A 17,411-nucleotide genomic window follows, 5' to 3' on the forward strand; every position below is an offset into this window, starting at 1 on the left:
GCACGGTTCACGTAAATATTAAAGATCGGGGAGGTGCCAACCCCGCCGTCACACGCCGGCCGTACCTGTGCCCTGCTGAGGTGAGGAGGAAGCACCTCACTTTGCCCTCGGGGACAGCCGCCCCCCTGTCCCCAAACCGGGGCAATGGTCCCCTGTGGAGCCCGGTGGCACCGAGAGGTGTCTGGGTCTCTGCCCCAGGGGCTGGAAGTGTGGCTGGTTTTCCTTGGGGAGATGCCAGCAGCCCAGCTGGTGGGGATGGGAGTAGTCCATAATGCTGGCCCCTACCCTACTTGGCAGTTTCGCACCTGAAGCCTTTTTGAAGGCAGTATTTAACCAAAGAGACTTCTTTCAGCTGGGGGAGGGGGGGGGGGGGGGTGATAACCTCAAGCTTGTGTCTGTCTAGGTACCAGTACTTCTGGAAATAATATAAACACCTTTTCAGGTTGTATCAGAGCTTCTTGATGTAGAAGGGGAGTTGGAGCATTCAGCAACGCCATGTGTCAGTAGGAGAAGCTGCCAAGCATCTGCTCATCCCTCCCATCACACCTCTCCAGCGGCCTGTCTATGAGGTAGTTTTTGCTCTGTGCATGTTCTGAGGGAATGTTTGTGGTGGTTCTGCTCCTGGGCTGTGCAGGACCCCCAGGCCTTGCAGAATTTACATGTAATGTGTATGTATGTGTTTGGAAGGGCAGGACAGAGGTATCAGGGGCTACTGGCTCTGGGTCCTTCTGTTCACAGCTGGCATTAGCAGATGAGCCCTGTCTGTCTCTTTATTCATGTAGAGACTTATATTTTCCTAGGCACAGGACATAAGCTAGGCTTGCAAGGGACTGCGTGCTTTTACACATTTGCCAGAATTGGGAATTTGAATTGATCAATTTCAGTCTTAAAGGTTTGGACTCTAAGGTTATTCCCACCCTCATTTTAAACAGATGTAAATCCAGAGTTAACTCCACTGAAGGAAGAGTTATGCGGCACAAAGCCACTGTCCGTGTCTGTGAGCAGGTACAACTGACAGAAATAAAAATAACGAAGTAGTGGTGAATAAGCTGGGCACCTTATTTTCAGCCATAATAAGCAGGGTATCTGAGAAGCAGATGTTCTCCATCTTGCAAGTGCTAGTCTCTAGCTGAACATGGCTGAGAAGGCAGTGAGGTCCCCTGAAGCCCTTGTGAGGCATGAATGTATATACAGGTTTTAATGATGTCTTAGAGGCAGAGTCCTCGCAATCTGATCCCTACCTGCAGAATTACTGTCTTAGATACACTGCCAGACAAGTGATAGGCATGAATTGGCTTTACAGAGATCGGCCATTACATGTCTCCTTGTGTCCACCAGAAGCTATTAATCAAAGTTAATGGATGTACTCTTCTGCAGCTTTGTTCTCTAAGGGCAGATTTATAACCCCAGGTTGGTCCCATAAGCACGGGTGCCATACATTACACCTCCTGATGATGTCTAGTGCTGGAGCGCAACATGTAAAGGGCTCCTTTACAACAGATGGCGGAGTCATTTTTGACAGGACTGGGCAGCTCTACTGCCCAGAGCATGGTTGTGCATTAGCGGGATGACAAAGACTAGGTTTCTCCTGCCCTTTCACTTTAACACGCTCCCTGATACCAGAGAATAGCTGTGTGTTGGACTGGGACAATACTTCTCTGACTTTTGCATGAGCCCAAAACAAGCATGAGGAGAAACTCTTCACCCAGTCACTGCTCCTCTGTTGTTACTGCTTAGACTTCAGGTAAGCCTGACCTCTAAGAATATTTCATTGGCAAATACTTCTGTTTTTCTTCTTCCTACAGCCACCTAGAAAAGACTGCTCATCTTATGCATTAGAGAGGTTTGCTGTAAAGGAATTTCTTACCTTTTTTTTTTTTATTATTTTATTTAAATAGCCTGTTCTGTTTCTTTGCATTGATTTCTTCTCTGGTATCGTGCAGTCACCTAGAATGGAAGGCAAGGATGTATCTATTTATCTTTGCTGTTACACTGTCAAAGAACATCCACCATTCCCCAGCAAGAATTTTATTTATTTTTTGTGTGTTTACTTTTGGATCTTCACCTGCACTCCAAGCCCCTGCACATTCTAATGCCTTCTTAGATATTCTCTTTTCAAAATCCATCAAGTTCTTGCTTCCTCCCCCCGCAAGCTCCCGCCTTTACCTTCTGGAGTTCTTTTTGAATTTCTTCTTTTTCATTCTGTGGCTGTTTGAAGTCCTGGTTCTGCTTTGTCATTGTGTCTCCCAGTGTCTTCATGTTGGCTGTCAAGTTCCTTTTCACAGATTCACTTTTTAGCCATCTCCTCCAATGCAAACATTGCCCAGACAAAGCTGCTGGTAAACTTTGAGCAGGCTTGCTATTTCTTCTAGTTGTGCTTCAGGGGTGTTTAGTTTGCCCATGCACTATAGCCTTTTCAGTTTGGAGCTGATAATTACCTGGAGTAGGTCACTGCAGTGTGACAGGTTTTTGTTCTTTTTAATGTTCATGTTTTTTTTTTTTTTAATTATTTTGTTGTTTATTTTTAAATATTTTTTTAAAAACTCTTTGAAAAAGCTGTACAAGCTGAGTGTCATTCTGGGAACAGCACATCATCTGTAGTGTTGCTCCTTGGGGGTATGGGCTCATACACCCCAAACACCTGCAAGTTCTGCACAGATTTTTTTATTCGGTAACTTTGTCTTTAATAATTTGTCCCTTAAAGCTGTGGTTGTCTAAGGAAGGTCTATGAAGATGGGTTAATAAACAACAGTTTGCATCATTGCTGTGGTCCATGGAAGCAAACTCTTTTGTGGAAAGTAGTTAGTGGGATAGAGCATAGGTACTGGCCAGTGCGTTGTTCCGCATGTAACAAAGGTCTGGAGGAAGGTTCTGCTGGAGCCAGTTGTGCTGTAGAAGCTCCTGAATCCAGTTTTGCTTGTTATGTGGAAATAAAGGAGCCAAGTACCAACCCAGCCAGTCCTGACAGAGCTGTATGAAACCAATAATCGCCATGGTTTCCAAGCATGGCATGCGCCTGCTGCCAGCCACATTGTGGAAGTAGCATGCTACACAGGCTTTCAGCAATGTGCTGGTGGCATCTCATGGACTTTACCGCCAACAGTGGAAATCCTTCTTTACCCTTCATTTTGCATGGACACCACAGCAGGACCAAAACGCAAATCAACTTCTGAGTGAGGAACTGTGGCTGTGGTTTTACTCACAGGAGAACAAAATAAAGCAATGGAGTCAGTGCCTACAGTGAGTAAGTGAGGCTACTAGTCTGCCCTTCAGAGGATAGTGTTTGGGTCTCTTCTACCTATGTGGAAGAGTTGGAAAAAAAAATCCTCAATCACATTTTTTGATCCATAGTGACTGAGTAAATGAGTTTTCTAACTTGAAAACTTTTTCTTTGTAGGCAAAAGTCTGGTTACTGGATTTCTCTACTTCAGTTCTTCCTAGAGGTGGACATAGGTGGGCAAAGCGTTATGAAGCAGTGGATTTGATGAAGAAAACAAACTTTTCAAGGGGAGACCTGATCTGTTTTAGAGTGACATGAAATTTGGTGAAGGCTTATTGCAAGACAAAAAAAAAATTGACAGAAAAGGAGAAAAGGTTTAAAAATGATTTAATTTTGTGTGGCCATTTTTTTCCTTTTCAGGTCAAAAAGAGAGAGTAGAAGATTTAATACATTAAAGGCAAACATTTCCCTCTCCCCCCTTCCCTTTTTTTTTTTCCTTAGCCATAATTTCCATCCCCCTTAGCTTTTATTTCAAGTAGATTCAACTGAAATTTTTTCTACCCATGATTGTTTTTTGTTTGGCCATTGAACCAGATAATCCAATATTTGCACAGCTCTCCCTGGAGCTGCACAAAGAGGTAATGCTGTCATTATGATAGGTAGACCTCAGGAGATAGCGTGGAAACACAGGGTCTCCTAGCAGAAGCTCCCTGGCCTTTAAATGTTCACTCTCAGATCTTCAGGATTTCCCTGCAGATCTCTGGGCTGTGTTTTATTAGAGGGGTTGAAGTGTTGAGGGGGCTACACTTTCCCGAAGGAAGCCAGAGGAAAAATGCTATTCAGCACCAGGGCATGGAGTTCTTGGACTATTCACGAGTATTTTTCCCCTAGGGAAAGATAAGGCTTCTAGTGCTAAATGGCAGCATTTATTCCTATATATGTTTGAGATTTATTTTTGTGTTTTGTTATTGTTCTGAAAACAGGGTTATTTATATACGCATATACCTCTTGTCACTGGTTCTTGTGTAGGTCAGTGTACCTCGTTCTGTTTGTACAAAAATATTTGTTTTTAATTAAACTCACCTTTTCCTGTTTGCACCAAAACATCATTGCCTGACCCATGAAACTGTCTGCTTGGACAGATGGCTTTTTCATGTCTATCCATTTGCATGTGGAAATTGAAAGTCTTACTTCTCTGTCTTAGGAAGGTAGTTGTATAAATTGTCGAAGCAAATGCCCACTGTTACATGCTGCTCTATAAGTAGGTTTTGTGCTTGTGAAATTTGTTTGCACAAATACTCCAAGCCACCAAATTCTCCACCCGAACCTGCCACAGTTGCTCAGATCTTCCAACAATTACAGTTTAATTAGACCTGGCATTCAAAGTTGCCTCCAGCATTTGAAACAAAAGTAATTTAGTCATAATAAAAGTGGTAGATTGACAGCTCCAGAGGCTGAACTCAGTTCATCTGCAAAACATACTCAAGGTGGGAAAGAACTACAAGACTAGCCGCAGTGACTGTCTGAAGGGCTTGACCCCCGTCTTGAAATGACAGCCTCCAAGGGATGAACATATGGGTAATTTTCTACAGGTCCCTCTACTGTCACTGCCAAGAGTGCTGCTAATTACTGACAATAATTAGTATATTGTCTGTAGTATGAATACTTTTCCACTAGGAGAAACACCTGATTCATTGTACGGCAACCATCAAATGCCCCTCATGTAGTGACAGCGTTTAGTAAGTTAAGAATTATTCTGAATTTGAACCACAGCTGGTGAGGTGAAAGGCTTTATCCTATTACCAGTCCCCTGAATCATTCAGTCTATGGTGTGTGAGGCACAGGGCTGTGATTACCAATTCATTTCATAAAGGCCAACCATTTAAAATTCTCTCAAACTAGCAGCTGCTTGAGGAATGAAAAAGCACTTGGGTCTGGACAAATATCTTTTTCTTCTTTTGGGTTAATTTAAAAAGAAAAACAGTTCTTTCTCCTGACAAATGAGACTTTCAATCAGCGTTGAGCTATCGCTGCAGAAGGATAACCTGTCTTTGCTTACTTGACATATGGGATCCTTCCACTTCCAGAGGTGGAAGTCATGGTTAGACTGAAGAGCACTTGACAAAATAAGTCACTTCATGTTACCAATCCATAAAAGGAATCATTTGGGTTTAATGGGGAGAAAAGAATAGGCAATCCACCCACTTTAGTTTTTTTGTGGTGCTGTTGAATTCTTTTATTGCTGTTGCTTATAACCACAGACAGAGGCAAGAAAGACTTATCCTGCTTTCCTCTCTCTTCCCTTTCCTTCTGTGCATTGGTTTCTATGCTCTGAAGTACTCATTTATGATGTAGGAAGGACCACAAGTGACTTCTGAAATCTGACGGTTCTCCAGATGCTGAGTTAGAATGCTCATCATTGCAGGAGGCAAACCTTAATTCAGTAGGCAGCAGGATTACAGGAGGTGTATTTACCTTGAAGAATACTCATTTTCCCCATCTAATTATCTCTTCATCTGCTGAGTCAGGAGGAAAATCAAAATCATCTTCTGGTGTAGATTGTGTTTTCCCAGGACTGACACGAGAAGTCTGGGTGACATTCTCAAAAGCATTCAATTTAGATGATCAAGAGACTGTGGCTTTTAGGAGCATCTGTTCCTCGGACGTCTTAGGGATATTAGGAAACAGTACCAATGGTTTGGAATAGGTAGAAGATTGCTACCTTTATTGCCATCAGTATAGGGTAAGATCATCGTTTATGTTTTCAGATGAGGCTTTGAAAATGATGATTTTGTACATTTTAACTGGAAACCAAGCTGTTGATGAGACGTGTTTCAAAAGAGTAAGAGTTTGCACTAATATTTCCACTATACTTTTTTATTTGTCTCTCTGCAATATATTTTCCTGACAACCACGAACTACTGCAGAGAAGGAAGAAGGAGATTTGTGTGTGTGTGTGTGTGTGTGGTGTGTGTGTGTAAGGCATTTCATTTATGCTCAGGGCAGCTGGGGTTGTTTTCTTCTTTTTCTACAACATTCCAGGGTGATCTTCAAATTCCTATTCCCCATTTGAAAATTAGGTATAAGCAAGAGGCTTTTCTGCCTGCTTCATCAGTCTATTCTGCACGGTCAACAAGCAGTTTCAGACAAAGGCTTTCTCTCCTTCCAAAAATATGAACGCTTCCAGTATGCATGCTTTAACAATCTAGAAATACCATGCTATCACACTGGCCACTTCTGATGTGGACCAATTGTACTGTACCCACAGAGACATGTGCTGCGTGTCCTTCTCTCATCCGGCTCTGTTCCCTCAGCCCTACTTGAGAAAAGCAGACTTCTCGATACAACCCTGTCTGTGAACAACCACGACAGCCAGTAGCTTGTCTCCTCATCTCCGACTGTATGCAGCTCTGTCAGCAGTTTGGCCCAGCATCTAATACAGCACAGCCTGAACCTCACCAAAACACAAACCCTGTGTGTAAGATAACATCACAGGTGGAAGCCTTTCGGTTAGTAGCTGGTTTGTAGAATAGTTTGGGATCATTCAGGTTGATAAATGCTGCATGAGGTTAAAGCGCTATTGTGCCTCGTGCTCCCATAAACACATTTCTCGGCTTTGCTGTGCAGGTTAAGTCGTAGCAGATCTCTCTGGAACACCCATTGAGGCTAAGCAGTGGTGTGTCTTCCACTTTGTTGTTCGATATCAGATGTTTTATTAGGGAATTAAAATAAAACTTGACCTGGGCAGGCCTCCCTGCTATTTTTAGAATGTTATGCCGTGTTCCACGTCTGTATTTCACAGGCCGGTGTGTAGTTAATGATGTGTGTCCTTCCTTACCTTGTTAATTGATGCACAAGCTTTGGGAGGTATGTATCATTATCTAATGTAATCATGCAGAAATGTGAAAACCAGAAAAGGGAGGAAAAAAAAAAAAAAGCTCTCATTCCTTGATGTCTTAGCACAGTAGAAGCGAGTGGGGGTTGCCCCAGCAAGTTCAGAGCTGAAATGCCTCACACTCTTGCCGGGCTCCTCAGGCTTTGAACAGCCCATGGCTCCAAACGCCTCCGTGATCCTGTTTAGAGAAGTCATTTTAAACGTGTCTGCTCCTTCTGCTGCCCCTTGCCCTGGCACCTGGCAAGAGGGCAGAGGAGCCTCTCCCTCCATTTTCTGCTCACTGATCTCCATCTCGCCGTCGTTCGCTTTCAGCTTGGGAGGCAGGTGTTCTGGAGGCCGTAGGCTCCTTTAATCCCTATTAAGAACAGCAGATCACAGTGGCCCCTCTGGCCTTGTTCCCTATGACTATGAAACTAGCTTTAGCTGCACAGAGATTTAATCTTTCTAGTGGAAATGTAGTGTTGGTCAAAGGTCTGTGCTGCATCTTTTAGGACAGTTTCTTAGCTCTGTGAAGTTAATCATGAGGCAGTGGCCGCTCCGAGTTGCAGATTTTGGCAGAAGGCTTCTGCAACAGATTCACCTTCTCCTCTCTTGCGGGGAGAGATCCCACAGAGGAAAGCCCCAAACTCTGCCAGAGGCAGGGAGAGGGCCTCTTGCAGGCTCCTGTTCTCACCACCACACATTTGGTGACTGGAGGGAGAGAACGAGTGGCCCTGGGGTGCGTTATGAGCTGTGTGGGGATGCTAAGCAGCTCTGCATCTCTGTTATCTTTAAACCCTCAGCCTGTCAGCTGCCTCAGGTCCTCGCTGGGAGCGTAGAGAGGGACAAGCTGAAAGGTCTGAGCTACGGACCGCTGTGGCTGTCCCCCCGCCGGGGCATGCAGCAGACAGGGAGGGCTGGCAAGGAGCCGCCAGTCGCTCCTTCAGCTGTTTCCCCCCAAGATTTGTGCCTCCATCTTCAGTTAATTTAGATCATACCTAAAGTGCGTCCACAACTACGTTTAAGCAAAAGTGGTTTCCATAGTAACACTGGAGCTTTCCTAAATGCAGTCGATGATGTAAACAACTAAAATGACTGTCACCCCAAACAGTTGTTTGTTTCTTCGGTGTAGTTTATTGAGTATTTAAATCTGCTGTAGCACACACAACAGATTTACCACTTCTAAGTATAACTTAGAGGAGTAACACGTTTTTTTCTTATTGCTTCCATTTCAGCTGATCTGTTTCCATGTCAACCGCACACATTGATAAAGAATTGACATTCTGACTGCATGTGGCAGTACGGGGTACAAGGTGGCAATTAAAATAAATCAATGTTTCTAATGATGCTGATGCTAACACTGTGCCAAAATCCTGGGATTCCCATGCACAGTAGCCAGAGACTGCTTCTTCAGTCTGCAGAGAGCTAGGCAGGAATTCTCAAGGGAACAGACTTTCTCTGCAAGGTTTTCAAGCCTCCCTGCTTACAGATGCAGAAATACCAGGAAAGCAAACTCACTCTCTTTTTTTTTTTTTTTTTTTCCTTTTTTTTTTCACTCACACACAGAAAAATGCACCTAGCACTGTGTGTTTGTGTGCACATGTGTGTTTGCCTTGGCTCATCCACTTCTAATCTAGGTGAGGTCTAGAAATGCGTAAAGCATGCATTAGAAAATAGATCTTAATTCTTGGACTAAAAACCTGTTTTGAGTCAAGTTTCTGGAAAAAAAAAAAAAAAAAAGTGGAGCAGGAGGGCTTAATTACAACCTCCCCCCCAATTTCCTTGTAATGAATAAATATATACTGAAATTGCTGAAGGACGAGAAGCATGGAGGCCCAGAAGGGCAATTTTTAAACTCAGGGGCCTGTTCAACAAAGACCTGCACTTCAAATCGTGTACTAGGGGGATGAAAGTGGACTGCTATTCTCTGTCTGTGTGAGCAGCATGTAGATTGACAGTTGCCACAGTTGAGGTGCCATTGCTGTGTTTGTTTTGCTTTCTGTTAGTGCCTGGAGGGGCTAAGATCAGTGCCCGCTGCATTAAACACCCCGTTTATATGCCATAGGAGAGATGGATGCAATCCATAGGAAGTCCCAGACTAAGCAGACAGCAAAGAGGTAGAGAAAGGAGAGAAAATATTACCCCCATTTTGTGGGGACAGGAGGGATTGAAAGGAGTTTTCACAGCTGGAGATAGGAGGAGTGGCTTCCAGGAGATGCAGGTTCCCTACCTGCAGTCTGGGTGCCTGAAAATGCCTCATCTGCTGTTGGCTCAGGGCCATGCTGGAGTTTTGTGGCAGGGGTGGAAATCCAGCTCGGTGCTCCTGAATTGAAATGTGCTCGTTTCCAAGGGAGAGCATACTCTGGGAACACATTTCCATGGAGGCATTCAGCAGTGTGGAGTCACTCTGTCTGGTTTGGAGTAGGTTTGAATTTGCAGTTTCCATTGGTTTTGGGGACTATACTAACCTCCTGTTCTTATAGGCATCCTAATGACATACCTAGTGATCTTAGTTGGTGTGGGTTCTCTTGGTAGCCAAAGGAAAGAAATAGTGTCCAAGCAACAGTTCAGGTCACCTTCATGAGACATCTAGCACTGCCTACTGCTGCACCGTGAATGTATAAATTCACCTGTTACGTCTTTCATGTCATGGGAGCATACCATTTTGGTGTTTTTGTCAGGCCCACAAACTTTGCCTAGTGAGGTTTCCATTTTTTATTTAATTTCTAAGATATTGTTCTAGAGAAAAAATAAAAAAGCACTGGTAAGGGTAGTGTGATTCCTGGTACCACTGAGGTGTACCAAAATGTGGTCAGGTTTTGCCCTCATGCATGCACAAAAGAGCAACCTCCAAAGCCCGAATATAGTCATTTTTGTAATGGAGAATGGGGACGAATATAGTAAACCCCCACATGTACTAATGCTAACGATCATTTTATTTCCAGATTACATTCTTTGGAGGATCTCTGAGCGCTTCAGAAGGACTAAAGAATTATGCCTCACAGTGGCCCATAAGGTGGTAAGTAGTATTACTTTATTTTGTAAATGTGGAAGAATTGTGGGATATTGATAAACAGAGAAATTGCCAAATCAGTCAAGGCAGCGGCAAATAACTTTTCCCTGTAGAAAAATATCACTCTTTCAAATACAAGACAGGTACAATGTTGATGTGTTTCAGCAAACAAGCCATTGCCAAATGACTTTAATTTGATTGCCCACGAGTGAGACTCTTTTAGGGCGCATTCTGTGATTGTCACCGAGGTGGTATAACATGAAGAATAGATTACAGCTGAGAGGGGATTTGTAATCTGTTTGTTGGTCTTGAATATTGGCCGTAGCTGACAGTAGAACAGCAGCTGGTTAGATGGGTCCACACAATAATGAGGGCTAAGAAGATCTAGCGCTCTCTGTTGAACTGCTCTTGGCCTTCCTTATCATATTACTTCATCTCCTAGCTGCAGGGATTGGCAATCTTTCAAGGAGGTATGCACAATGCTGTTTTTCCCTCTTGCATTAGAGGTAGGACAGCAGCAGAGGCTGTAAGTGCTGCTTCTATGAGGCCTGGCTGACTGGGGGGCTCTGGTCCTGTGAGGGGTAACACCCAGCACCTGCAGGATTTGGCTTTGGAAGAAGGGAGGACCACGCAGGCATCCCTCCTAGCATCGCAGCCTCCAGTACCTGGCTGTGCCCTAGTTGGGGACTCTTGATGGAAATCTTTTACCACAGCCTTGTGGCTTTCAGCTGTCGAGCCGTGTTTCGGTACCGATAGCCATCATTCTGTGGAGATGTGACTAGCCATATGGTAATGCTGCTTCTAGCACCATTTGATTAGTTAACTTTAATTAACAGGCAATTAAAATAACCAGAGAGACAAATACAATAACCTACTGTCATGCTTCATCATAAATGATGGCTGTTGCAGCCATGCCGGTATTATTTGACTTAATATGAAGAAGGTGTTTGACAGACACCACAGAGAATGAGATGAATGTGATGCATAAGACAAACTGGGGGTTAACATGTGGTCCCTGATGTTCAAAAGCTCTAGAAACCTGTCCATAATCAGTAGCAGCAGAGCTCTGAAGAATGAAAGGGCAGTCACAACCATTTATATACAAACTAATGCAAACCAGAAGAAATAACCAACCAGATAGCAGCTGAAGAAAGCTGTGACTTAGTCCCAGAAGCTCTGTAGTAAAGGCCTGGACCTTAGCAGGAGTAGGCAAGATCCATTCCTAAGACACAACTGAGAAATCTTTGTGCAAAACAAAAGTAATATGTAAGTGATAGACGTCTGATGTTTGGCTATAATTGCATGCAGCGTGACTACCGTGAAAATGTTAACCAAAGTCTTTCCACATTGGAAACCAAACCTTGCTCTTACAACCTAGGATTTCTTCTGAGCTTCGCTGAGGTGCAGTTTTGAAACCAGAAAACTATATATAGAATTATAGAAAAGTATAATTCTAATAATTGAACTTGCTCTTTTTTCACCAGTGTTGTCTGACAACAGAAAGGGGAGGATGAAAGAAACCAATTACTTTACAACTGTTTATGTGAAAAGCATGGTGTGGGAAAAGTATGTATTTTTAAATAAATCAAGTATATTACTCTGTGGTCTTCTGCCATTCTAAAATAAAAGAAAGCAAGAGTTTGTTAGTGGCAAAATAAAAATACTGTCTTGTGGGATTGTAGTAGAATTGTAAAACAGATTCCCCTGCCTTTGGGATGATGTAGTGAAAATGCAGGGTGTTGCTCACGCTTCTGCTTGGTTTCGTTCAGAGTCTCTGTTGCCTTTTGTTGTCAATGGGGTCCAACTCCCACGGAGTGAAACATTGTGGATGCCGCGGGCTGTCAGTGCCTTAAAACAGCTGTATGCTGCATTAGGCAGCACCTCAGTGATTTGTAGGACTAATGAAAGTATACACTAACAACAGTGAACTGTGGCCAGTTTAAGGATCAGGACCAAAGGTTGCTTTTCAGGTGAGAAAAAGGGAAGGCTGAAAATATACAGACGAGCAAGAATACAGTGCTGTAAGCACTGATTCTTCTCCTTCTGCTGTTACTTTGCAACTAAGGTTGCAACCTGAAACAATTAACTAAAATACTGTTTTGAGCTTCCTTAAACTTCAAAGAGGCTCAGTTCTACTGATGAGGGTTGGGTAGGGCACGTGGGAAGAGCTTACTAAAATCTAGTGGGGCTTTCTGCTGGGGTGGACGTTGCTGAGCAGTCATTTTGCTACTGTTTGGAAGGACAGGCATGCCCTTCCTTGTCTGTCCGTGCTGGTGAAGATAGGGATGCAAGGACAGATTTTCCTATCCCTGTACAGGAACCTGGTACCAAAGAGCATGCTGCAATGATTCAGTGTTGGTAGGTTTCTGGCCAAAAGCTGATTGAAAGAGCATGCAGTGACACATGCAATACTTTCTTCCTATGCTGCCCTGGCTGTGCCAGGTACGGTCCAGTTCTTTTTCTACTTCACAGCAGAGGTGCAACGCAGCAAGTAACTGCTTGCTCCATTCACTCCTCATACCTGTGAGAGGAAGAGCTGCTCTTGCCACAGGAAGAGCAGCTGTGGGTCTCAGCAATGACTGGCAAGTGCATATCACAGCAAAAGAGAGTTTTCAGGGTGTCAAAAATGTCTCACCTTGGCTTTGTGTCTGGATGTTGAAGTGCTGAGCCAGCGTCCCGTTGCACTTCGTTATTCTGGAAGAAAGCTACTCCGATTACGCCTCAGGTTCCTGCAAGGATCTCTGGGGCCGGAGACTGGCCTATAATTGCAGCTGTCAGCTCACTGTTAAATGGAGAGATGTAAAATACCTCCTTGCACATCATTTATTAACATTTAAAACCCATCAGGGGACATATAAAACGTTTCTCTTTTTGTAACATTTATAAACTACTGAGAAGCACAGACACATTCCCCTATATTAATTACTCTAATTTAGGCAATGTCCATGGAGGGCCCACCAGCTAAGATTCCCCCCACAATCCTTTTATTTCTAATCATTGCAGTTCCCCTGAGCCCATTCCAGCTGCAGATTCTCCTGGTGTGAAGCAGAGTAATGCTGGAGAGTGAATTTCCAGACCTCGCATACATGAGGGAGTTGCACTAAGATGGCTGGGAAACCTGCCGAGTTAAACCAATGCAGAATGTGATGTGGACAGTCTTACTTCATGTGGTCACTTCTTTTAGATTTAGATTAGTTGTGAAATCAAGAAAAACCCCATTTAACATCCTCAAATAAAGATGTATGAAGGCATTTGCATCAGCTTAACTTGAATTGTTTCAGTCAGATTTAAATGAAACCAGTGAAGCTTTCTTGTACTGAGACGACCTCAGTAAATACAAATTTGTCTCCTACAGGAGGGGTTTGCAGCTCTTCTGCAACCTTCTCTTTGCATTTTAGTCACCTATGCCAGGAGCCAGTGGGAATTATAAACTCTGCCGGATCAGCGTAAATCAAGGGAGGGACATTTAGTGGTCTAGGAAGGAACATGAAAGAAGGCAGCTTCACTTGTCTCGCTATGTGAATATGGTCACAGCATCTCCTTTGATCCTCTTCAGGCCTGCTGCTGTAAATGGATTGGGGCTGTCACAGATCCTCAGTGCCTTGCTGTTGCTGTCAGAATATCCCATGGGGCTGGGACATGTGGGGTAGTCCAAGTGATGCGTCTGACTGGTGTAGGGTCACCTGCCTCATCTTCAGAGGCAAATTCTCTGGAGCATTCAGTCCTCTTTGCCAGGCTTTGGGATTGGCAAATCCCAAAGTGCTAGAGCAAGAAAATGGGCAGTTACCTATTGGTTACCCCTTGGGTTATTTCAGCCAGTTGTTAAAATAGCTGATAAAAAGAAAGAAATGTGGCTGCTTGCAGTTCAAGAAACACTTGCAGTAGACATGTTTTCCTGCAGTGCTGTGGCATTTGGAGAATGAAATGAATACGGTATACTGAACATCATCCTGAGCTTCCCCCGTGATATAATTTGAAGAGTATTCCCCGGCTGCTTGTGCTGCTGAGCTGTGAGAACTGTTGCTAGAAGCACATAGCGTTGTGTGTGCTTAATTTTAAATGACTACACCATGGAGAAGTCTCTGTGTGTTAAAGAATTGCCATGGTTTTGAGTGAATGGATCTATGGTTTTCTTCATCAGAGGTGAAGCCAGATAGCTTGCCACTTTCCTGGTATAGACTTGCTGTGTCACCTGCAAATGCTTTAGCAAGTGTCCTACATCGGTGATGGAAAAGCACCAAGAAATATCTGGAGTGGCAGTGGCAGGGCTCTTGTGCAGAAGGTGGCTGATGAGGTTCAGTGCCCGGAGGAGAGTCCTTTGGCTGTGGCATTCTCACCATTAGCTGTGCCACTGTGTCATATATCATAGGAGGGCTGAAATTTGTTTTTATCAATTCAGGAACAAGATCCTACATCTGTTCCTAATTACAGGTAGGGGTCTCAGAGGAGGTCTGAGTTACAGTGTATGTGGATATCAAAATGCATAGCTCTCATTACTTGAATAGGTAAATAATTTTATTCATCATCTGTGCGGGGACGTAGGAAGCGTAGCCCAGGAGATGTTAACAATTAACTGCGATCTCGTTTGCATTACCAGCTATCAATATCTTCAGCTCTTCTGCACAGTAGTTTAATATTGACTATGTAAACCTTTCGAAAAGGAGGTTAACTTTTTTTTTTTTTTTCTGTGTGAAACAAGCATTTAGAAATATATTTATATTTTTGTCAGACTGTATTTTTTTTCCTATAGTGGATATGTTTTTGTGGTTCTTTGCTATCTTTTGGTGGCCAAATGTCTTCTGTAAAATCTGGGCTACCTCAGCTCTTTCCTGGCTTCCATTCAGGTTTGGGTGCTAACCACCTTGCAGGACTATTTCCCATACCTGAAACAGATTTCCCTGGACCCCAACGTTTTAGTTTTGGCAGAATTACTGTTGTTGCTCATCCATTGAAGGCAGTGATCTCTGTCCCATGCAGTACACAGATTCTACAATCCATTAGTGCAAGGATTTGTTCTTATTTTTAAAGGGTTTGCCTTCACTATAGAGTTACTCTATTTGCTTGCAAAAAAAAAAAAAAAAAAAAAAGAAAGAAAGAAAAAGAAAAAGGTCACATGTAAGAAATGCACTGGAAGACTCCATAACCCATTTTGTTATGATGTATTGATATAGATTCAAATAGACATAAGAGAGAAAAATAATGAGAAATGGAACTATTTGCAAGCAAATACACTATTATTCCAATTTTTAACTTGAGATCGCTTAAGTGAACCACACTGCTGCCTTCTACTGAAGTTATCTGCATTCTGGGAGAGTATAGGCAAAACCTGAGTTCCTACTACACAGCAGATGCCAAAACAACTCCCCTGTATAGTGGGGCAGTGTATAGTGTGTAGACACTAGAGCACGGCTGTCCTCCTCATAGTACACCTAACTCAAGGGCAGTTAACTTGAGGGTATGCAGCTGCTGGGAAACTCTTTCATGCAGTTTGAAATTCCAGCTGCATCCTAGCCAGTGCAGAACACTGCTGCCAGATTGGTTCTGCCCTCTGCTAGTTGTGGTAGCAGAAGTGCTCTGATGGCTATAGGTACACTGCCGGGAAAGCCGTCCAAGAACCCCTGCATGTGCAGCAATGTGAAATACCTGCTGCTGTTCCTTCTGTGGATAAGTGTGTTGAGGAGAGCAGTGCTTACCTGCAAATGGGAACATCAGGAAATCTGGAGATGCCAAAGTAGTGCATTCAAGTGGAATTCAATACCAAGTAGATTGACTTAGTAGCAAAGTTTGGAAGCAACTACAGCAGTATGGGTGGTAAATAGATGGCAGCATGGATTTATTAAAAGTAAATCATACAAACTCACTTAATTTCTTTCTCTGATAGGATAAAAAGCTTAGTGGATAAGGTAAATCCACCAGAATAATGTGTCTCAGTTTCTTGAGCATTTTTCTTACAGTTCCATACAACAGTCTTATAAAAAAAAATAGAAGCATGGATAAGATATAGTTTTTATAAAATAGGATGGATTGTAAATCATTTTGAGTGGCAGTAAATATATATGCCAAGGTATATCTAAAGTGCTTGTCACATTGGTGCTTATATACATATTAATAACTCAGTTTTGAGGTGGGAGAGAGCTGTCTTTCAGGAATCATTTTTTGGTTCCAATGCTACGTTAATGTGCTCTATTTTCATTAATTGCTTTGATGGCAGGACTAAGACTTCATTGATTGTATGTGTGAATGATATTAGTCATGTTGGGACTGCAAATACCATGCAGAGAGTAGTCATTAAAATATAACCTTTTCTAGACGTGTCCCTGCCGTATGCCCTAGAGCCTCAACCAGGGAGTATGCGCACATCCAGGCCGCTTTGGAATTTCTCTATAAAGCAAAACTCCCTCTGTCCTTCTAGCTGAGGTCAAGGGATTGGCCATCTATCTACAATTACATTTAAATAAATAAATAAATAAATAAAACTTGAAAAACTAAAACTTACATTAAAAGAACATTAAGGTTGTAAAGCCAACCACTGAGTAATTAGGAAATAATAGAATTCAAGTGGCCTGTATAATTTTATTTCAGCTTCCTAATGCATATGTATTATGAGGCACTCTTCAATTCCAGGAATCCATACTATTTTTAGCTCAGGATTCTCCTTTGGTAGCCCTCTATGCAGGAAGGAATTTCATGCAGACTGAGTTTTGCTTCATACAATTTCATGAAAAATTCCTCAGAACTTCATTCCAGGCCAGTTTGCGGCCCACTGCTTCTAATGATATTCTTGCAAAATTGAGATATGCATGCAGAAGTAGAGAAACACTTCAGCATAGGGTTTCAGAAACATGAAGAGGAAGAAACACGCAGTTTTGAAGTGTGCAATGATATAAGGAATTTGTCATATCTATCAATTTTGATAAATTGAAATTAAAAAAAAAAAAAAAAGAAAAATTTACAAATTCAAGTTCCAGTGCAGATGTTTTGCAATGCCCATTGTAAAAGTCATAATATGATCTATATGTACACTGAATCTTTGTGTCTGAAGATTCATACTGTTGCCTTAGATGCATGACAATTAGGCCTTTTCTCGATAATACCATTAGATGCACAATAATTAGGTGTTTTCATCTCATTAATATTCATTTTCATACATTTAAATGCCTCTCTTATAGCATTTGTTAATTAACATACATTACAATGGTATATTCCTCTTCCCCATTCACCCATTCTGACTAATTTAATGAGCTGACATATCAGATGACTTCTCCTACAGGATTCTGCTGTTGTATCTTTGGTGGGAACAAAGA

At 42.6% G+C, this 17,411-nt stretch overlaps 1 long non-coding RNA gene across 1 annotated transcript in view; it reads left to right on the top strand.

Annotated features, from left to right (window-relative positions):
• Positions 1–378: 378 nt before the first annotated feature.
• Positions 379–17,411, top strand: part of LOC118166562 — a 28,248-nt gene continuing 11,215 nt past the window's right edge. Inside the window, exons 1-2 of the long non-coding RNA XR_004750578.1 lie at positions 379–569; positions 10,040–10,113. This is a non-coding gene — a long non-coding RNA (uncharacterized LOC118166562). The remainder of the gene's footprint in view (positions 570–10,039; positions 10,114–17,411) is intronic.

This window comes from Oxyura jamaicensis, chromosome 4, assembly GCF_011077185.1.
Source record: "Oxyura jamaicensis isolate SHBP4307 breed ruddy duck chromosome 4, BPBGC_Ojam_1.0, whole genome shotgun sequence".
NCBI lineage: Eukaryota > Metazoa > Chordata > Aves > Anseriformes > Anatidae > Oxyura > Oxyura jamaicensis.